The sequence below is a fragment of the Girardinichthys multiradiatus genome, chromosome 12, assembly GCF_021462225.1.
Source record: "Girardinichthys multiradiatus isolate DD_20200921_A chromosome 12, DD_fGirMul_XY1, whole genome shotgun sequence".
Classification (NCBI taxonomy): Eukaryota; Metazoa; Chordata; class Actinopteri; order Cyprinodontiformes; family Goodeidae; genus Girardinichthys; species Girardinichthys multiradiatus.
In genome coordinates, this window is record NC_061805.1 from 52,661,124 (window position 1) to 52,668,995 (window position 7,872).

General features: G+C 42.2%; 1 protein-coding gene across 1 annotated transcript in view; it reads right to left on the reverse strand.

Annotated features, from left to right (window-relative positions):
• Window positions 1-6,468, reverse strand: part of grin1b (glutamate receptor, ionotropic, N-methyl D-aspartate 1b) — a 100,465-nt gene extending 93,997 nt beyond the window's left edge. Inside the window, exon 1 of the mRNA XM_047381723.1 lies at window positions 5,869-6,468. The gene's annotated coding sequence lies outside the window, so the exon portion shown is untranslated. The remainder of the gene's footprint in view (window positions 1-5,868) is intronic.
• Window positions 6,469-7,872: the final 1,404 nt, after the last annotated feature.

Genomic DNA, 7,872 nt, shown 5'->3' on the forward strand with positions numbered 1-7,872 from the left:
AGAAGTGATTGTGTTTGGTCCTAGTGGCTTTTGTGAACCTCCCCCTGTTGATTTGGGCTCCTTGGCATCATATTTAAAGCAGACAGTGTCTAGTTCGGGTTTTAAAATAGTGATTTTAAATTAGATCGCCAGGTTGGAGCAGTGGTCAAGTCCAATTTCTATCATCTATCAAAGGTGAACCAATTATTTCAAAACAAAACAGTAATTCATCCCAGCTTGGTTACTGTGATGCTCTCTACCTTGGACTCAGCCAGTCTTACCTGAAACGTCTCCAGTTGGTCCAGAATGCAGCTTCTAAGCTTCTAACTGGAGTTGGTAAGAGGGAGCAGATCACCCCCGTCCTGGTTTCCCTCCACTGGATGCATCTTAAGAGTTCATTTTAAGATCCTCTTATTTGTTCTTAAAAGTCTATATGGTCTTCAATCAGGTCAGCTGACCAGCTGCTCCTGGCAGTGCCAAGGTATAACAAGAAGCTCAGAAGGGACAGAGCCTTCATTGTTCCTGATCCCAGTTTATGGAATGATCTCTCTTTTCATATCAGACGTTCCCCTTCACTGACCACTCTTAAAACTATTCTTGGCTTTTGGCAAAACCTGAGACCATCTGTTGTTATTTCAGTTTTTATTATTTTATTGATTTCTGTTTTAGAAGTTGCTTGATTTTACCTGTGCAGCTCAATTTATTTAAGCTGTGGTTGTTTTACACTGCTTTATATATAAACAAAGTAGTAGTAGTAGGCAGTAGTAGTGGTAGTTTCTTACTTTGTCACTCTTTTTTCCACTGACTAATCTCTGTGGATTTTTGCACACTTAGTGTGAATGTTTCCTGCTGCTGGTCATGTGATTCTACTGGGAGCTGCTCCACCTCTCTAAGATGGAGAGAAGGCGGAGCTTGGTGCCGGTGCTGGAGAACCCATCACTATGCTCAATGGTGTCCAAATATTTTTCCAATGAATGAGTAAACCCAGCTGCTGGTAGTGACGTGGTGTTGCTGTTGTTGGTGGTCCAGCAGCAGGATGACCAGGAGGATGAGGAGGTGGAGCTGCTGACGAATGAAGATGTCAGCAAGAATGTGCATCCTCTCTCTGGAGAATTATACATCACAAGTCTTTTAAATGTGTATCACTTTCTTATTTTCACATTTTAGCCAGCTCTATGCATTAGTCTTACTTTTTATTAGGAACCTTTTACACAACCCAACAGGCTGGACGTTCATCCTTCCTCCTACCAACCAAGACTCACCGGATGTGATGTGATAACCTGTCACTTTGCAGCTGGAGCACCTGAATTCCCCCACTGTGGGGCGATAAAGGACATTTTGATTCTATTCTATTCTATTTTATTGCTTTCGTGGCTCCTGCAAAGCTCAATGCTCGTACTTTTAAATTTTTTAAAGGTTCAACCTAAGTATGATTTAAATGTTGCATTTCTGAAACTGTTGAGGTGAACTAAAGCTCCTGGTATCAACCAGGCCGCGGGCTCTTCAACATTCAACACAGACTCTCGCTGTCAAATAAGAAGTTAGTTTATCTCATTTTAGAGCAAATAGATAAAAACCTGCCTTGCAGCAAGAAGGTCCTGGGTTCAATTCCCGACCGCAGGTCTTTCTGCATGGAGTTTGCATGTTCTCCCCGTGCATGCGTGGGTTCTCACCGGGTACTCCGGCTTCCTCCCACAGTCCAAAGACATGCATGTTAGGTTAATTGGTCACTCTAGATTGACCTTAGGTGTATGAATGAGTGTGTGCTTGGTTGTTTGTGTGTTGCCCTGCGATGGACTGGCGACTTGTCCAGGGTGACCCCGCCTCTTGCCCATAGACTACTGGAGATAGGCACCAGCTCCCCCGCGACCCACTATGGAAGAAGCGGTAGAAAATGACTGACTAGATAAAAACTCAAATATAATTAAGAAGTCAGCATCTCTCTGTCTCCAACCATCCTGTTGAGTGTCTTCATTTCTGAACCAGAGTTAAATGAATAAATAAACTGTCTCTGTGGCTTTATTCATTATCTCTGGTGTTTAGGGTCATGGATTGAAGCACTGTGTGGAGCTGCTGTTCATCAGCTTTTAATGCAAGAAGGAATGTGGTTCTTCCAAGCTGCTAATAAGAGACTCAGAACCAGAACTGATTGGAAACTTGAACAGCTTTTGTGGAAAAACCCTTTAAATTCTTTCTTTTATAGGAAAATCAAATTATGAGCCAAAAGCTGTTGTTTGCTGGTTAAATGGTAAATGGACTGAACTTATACAGGTCCTTCTCAAAATATTAGCATATTGTGATAAAGTTCATTATTTTCCATAATGTAATGATGAAAATTTAACACTCATATATTTTAGATTTATTGCTCACTAACTGAAATATTTCAGGTCTTTTATTGTCTTAATACGGATGATTTTGGCATACAGCTCATGAAAACCCAAAATTCCTTTCTCACAAAATTAGCATATTTCATCCGACCAATAAAAGAAAAGTGTTTTTAATACAAACAACGTCAACCTTCAAATAATCATGTACAGTTATGCACTCAATACTTGGTCAGGAATCCTTTTGCAGAAATGACTGCTTCAATGCGGCGTGGCATGGAGGCAATCAGCCTGTGGCACTGCTGAGGTCTTATGGAGGCCCAGGATGCTTCGATAGCAGCCTTTAGCTCATCCAGAGTGTTGGGTCTTGAGTCTCTCAACGTTCTCTTCACAATATCCCACAGATTCTCTATGGGGTTCAGGTCAGGAGAGTTGGCAGGCCAATTGAGCATAGTGATACCATGGTCAGTAAACCATTTACCAGTGGTTTTGGCACTGTGAGCAGGTGCCAGGTCGTGCTGAAAAATTAAATCTTCATCTCCATAAAGCTTTTCAGCAGATGGAAGCATGAAGTGCTCCAAAATCTCCTGATAGCTAGCTGCATTGACCCTGCCCTTGATAAAACACAGTGGACCAACACCAGCAGCTGACACGGCACCCCAGACCATCACTGACTGTGGGTACTTGACACTGGACTTCTGGCATTTTGGCATTTCCTTCTCCCCAGTCTTCCTCCAGACTCTGGCACCTTGATTTCCGAATGACATGCAGAATTTGCTTTCATCCGAAAAAAGTACTTTGGACCACTGAGCAACAGTCCAGTGCTGCTTCTCTGTAGCCCAGGTCAGGCGCTTCTGCCGCTGTTTCTGGTTCAAAAGTGGCTTGACCTGGGGAATGCGGCACCTGTAGCCCATTTCCTGCACACGCCTGTGCACGGTGGCTCTGGATGTTTCTACTCCAGACTCAGTCCACTGCTTCCGCAGGTCCCCCAAGGTCTGGAATCGGCCCTTCTCCACAATCTTCCTCAGGGTCCGGTCACCTCTTCTCGTTGTGCAGCGTTTTCTGCCACACTTTTTCCTTCCCACAGACTTCCCACTGAGGTGCCTTGATACAGCACTCTGGGAACAGCCTATTCGTTCAGAAATGTCTTTCTATGTCTTACCCTCTTGCTTGAGGGTGTCAATAGTGGCCTTCTGGACAGCAGTCAGGTCGGCAGTCTTACCCATGATTGGGGTTTTGAGTGATGAACCAGGCTGGGAGTTTTAAAGGCCTCAGGAATCTTTTGCAGGTGTTTAGAGTTAACTCGTTGATTTAGATGATTAGGTTCATAGCTCGTTTAGAGACCCTTTTAATGATATGCTAATTTTGTGAGATAGGAATTTTGGGTTTTCATGAGCTGTATGCCAAAATCATCCGTATTAAGACAATAAAAGACCTGAAATATTTCAGTTAGTGTGCAATGAATCTAAAATATATGAATGTTACATTTTCATCATGACATTATGGAAAATAATGAACTTTATCACAATATGCTAATATTTTGAGAAGGACCTGTATAGCGCTTTTCCAGTCACTAGCGCCACATTCACCCAATCACACTCACTAAGGCTCACACATTCATACACCAATACACAGATCGGTAGGCAACTTGAGGTTAAGTGCCTTGCCCAGGGGCACATCGACATATGGCAGGAGGAAGCTGGAATCGAACCCACAACCTTCTGATTGCAAGATGACTACTCTTCCTACTGAGCCACAGTCGCCACGGTTGGTGTGTAAGTTTATAACTTAACATTTTAAAATAACTAATAAACTGCATTTTTCTATGTTGGGATTCTTGGTTCTCATTCCGATATAATTCCATACATTTACTGCTTGGATCATAATTTTATTATCTGAAAACATTCTTTGAATTGTTTTAAGTAACAGCATTTTTTTTTTTTCATAAAAAATAAGTGCATATTTTATTTCTGTTCTGAATTGTTTTATCTTAAATTCACAATGCACCAAGTTCAAAAGTGTGACGGTAGAATTCCTTCTGAATTTGCAAAATTTGAAATGTACATTTTAAAGAATCATACTTAGAAAAAACTAAAGAAAAGTTTTATGATTTGTGGGTGTTTTGGGTTTTGTTGGTCTGTTTCACACTTCAAGTTTTGAATCATGTTTCTGTTTATTTTTCAGGTCATGTTTTAGTCTAGTTTGGTTTTTGGATCTGGTTTCATGTTTTTCTTGTTCTGTTTCTATTAGTTTGTATTCTTGGATTCCTGTTTTGCTCCAGTCACGTTTGTTCTCTCCAGGTCAATTAAGTTTATTCGGTTCACCTGCACCTAGTTAATCTGTCTTGCTCCACCTGGTTCACCCTCCATAAATACACACCTGTTCAGTCACACATTTCTCAGATCATGTCTTGTTGTTCAGTTCATGTCACCTGTTCATCATGCCAAGCCTGTCTTGCCAACCTGCCCATGTCTGTTTTTGCCATCACCTCCTGTGAGTGAGTTTTTTGTTATTAAATATCTTTTCATTTACCATCACGCTGCCTGCTCGTCTGCATTCTGGGGTCCTATCTCACAAACCATAACAGAAAAGTATTTGTAGCCTAATCTAAACTTGTAATTTTTAGTTGGACCCACATCCAGGCAGAACCAGAGGTGGACGGCTAAAGAGTTTTTAATAATGAACAATAAGGAAACAGGACATCGGACCAGTGGGGGAGAAACAAGCAGGAACACGGAGCAGCAGATGAACCCAGCAATAAACTTATTAGTGAGCTCAAATACTGAGGGACGGGTGGAGAATAACATAGAAAGCAGGGGAGCTAACCAGGGATGATGTGGAGCAGCAGGGAGACTAATTAACACTGAGAAATAAACCCTAAAACACAGAGAACAGAACACAAGAATAAACTAAGAAACTACATTAGGAATAAACTAATATGGCAACACCTTTCTAACAACAATGAACACTGTGAAATGAATTGAATATGGCAAAAACTAAAAACTCATGACAGTATTAGATGAGGAAAATATCTGAACTAATATTTGGATCATGTATTGCATATTTTATTAGAGTTTATTATTTAAGTCTCTTCATCTCGACTCTTCTTCTACATCCTCCAATTTGTTTGTTTTTCTTGCCTTTTAATCAGATCCCTAAAACATCTCAAATTTTATAATCTAATCCAAATCTGAAAATGTTATTCACTGTTTATTAATTTTTTTTTAAATCCGAAATTATTCTCAGAAATTTGAAATAAAAGTATTTTCACAAAAAAATTTAAAGCAAATTTGTGAAAACAAAAAAACAATTTCAACATTAAAACCTGAACAGATATGACCCCAAATCCAGGAAACCAGAAGATGAACCCAAATGGACCAAAACATATACAGGAAATACATACTGGGCCTCCAGGGGCCCGGAGCCCTCAGAGTCCCGGACCTCTGAACCTGAGTCCGGAGCCCCTGCATCAAAAGTAAACTGGTACCTGCCAGATGAATTCAGTTACTCTGCAGCTCAGACGGCACCACAACAAAAACACCTGAACAGAACCTGAGACACTCACTGATACAGCTTCAGCTACAAGTCCTGGTCCTGGTTCCGCTATAGCTCCTAGTTCTGGCTCTCCTGTTGATCCACCGTCTGGTTTGTATTCCTCTTGTCTGGATCAGCCGGGTCACGCTCTGATTCGGTTCTGATCCAGTTCTGACAGGTTTTCCTGAACGGCTAAGGTGCTCAGTGAGTCGGAGGTTCTGGTCCCGGTCGGTTTTGTGATGGCAGAGGTAAGTGGGCTTGGTTTTGTCAGTGTGTGTTCGGAGCGGGACCCACTGACACGGACGCGGTGCCGCCTCGTCCTGTTGCTTCAGCACGTATCCATCAGCACCGACCCCGCAATTTAATCCCGGGTCGGTACCGGCTCCTCTCTGCAGGACAGCGCGGGTCGGGTTCTCCTGGTTCTGTTCAGGTTCGTGATGATGGAGGACAGGTGACCTGATGCTCGCGCGCCCGCCGATCTGTCCTTGGATCTGCTGCGCGCGCTCCCGACATGAGGCGCGCTCCCAAGCGAGGACAGCAGTCCCGCGGCCGGCGCGCGTGTCTTGTTATGGAAATCCTGAGATAAATCTGGATTCTGGACCTAAGCAGTCTGGTTCTGAAGAACAGATTGCACGAAGCCAGAACCGGAACCACGCGGTCCAGTAGTTTAAGCTCAGTCTGGGTGGAGCTCGGTGTAATCTGAAGAGGAACCGCTATGAACTTCCTGAAGGGCTGGAGGGTTAATAAAATGTATTTATTCATTTAGGTTTCATTTACATATTAACCACTTAGTCTTTATTATGGCTGATGTTCTGGAGATGACCCGGGACATCATTTACTTATTATCAATTGTTATTGGGTTTGCATTTATTTTACTTCATTTGTTTATTTTTCTAGTTGAAACCAGAAGTTTACATACACCATATAGAGAGATATGGTTGTCTTTAGGATGGGGGGCACATCCTGGCTTCTAACCTCCTGATAGGTACCTTCACAACATTTGAGTTCACTAGAGGTACATCTGGATCGGACACCTAAAACACTCTGGGTCCTTGTGTGACGTCATGAATCCAAAGAAATCCACCAAGACATCAGGAGAAGAACTATGGACCTCCTTAAGTCTGGTTCCAGAAGCTTGAAGGTGACACCTTCATCTATTGAAACATTTATATAGAAGCATAAAGAGCATAGGGAAGTCCAGCCACCTTACGGTTCAGGAAGGAGATAGGTTCTGTGTCCCAGAGATGAAAGTGTTCTGGTCCAAAATGTGTGAACCAACCCCAGAACAGAAGCTAAAAACCTTGTGGAGATGCTGCTGAAGCTGGTAAGAGAGTCATTATTCACAATGACGTTACACTGGTTCAGTTGGGAGGAATGGGCCAAAACTGCAGCAAACTCTCATGAGACATTTGTGGGAGAAAACCCAAAACATCTGACCCAAGTCAGACAGTTTAAAGGCAGCTCTACCAAATAAACTACTCATAGATGGTTATAGTGAATCCAAAAAAGTCCAAATTCAGTTCTGTTCATTCCAGCACATTGAGATCCAGTAAGTCCAATTCAGTCTGATTTAATGTCAGACGTTGGGACGTTCAGTGAACGTTAAAACCCACTTTCAGATAAATTCATTTAAAATGATTTATTATTGTGGTTTGAAGCTTTTCTGGTGGACTAATGTTGACTGATGGTTGAACTCATTCCTTGTCTTGCCTTGACTGTTGTTCTTCTGAACATAAATTAATTAAACACATGTATATATATCCAATCAGAACCGTCAGCGTGATTCCATCAGAACGGTCCGTACAAAGAGGTCAAGCAAAGACCTTCTGATCATAGACGGAGAGACAGAGAACCAAAGAATCCTGCAGATAATTTCAGGAAGATCAGTCCGATGAACAGTTGGTATGGTCAGGAATTAAAATGAAAATATCTGCTCATCTTCCTCATTATCAGCATCAGCAGGAACCTGTTTGTCTGTTCCACTGGCATCAGTGAGAGGAGGAAGACATGTCCGAACTGTCAGAGCTATGAAGGA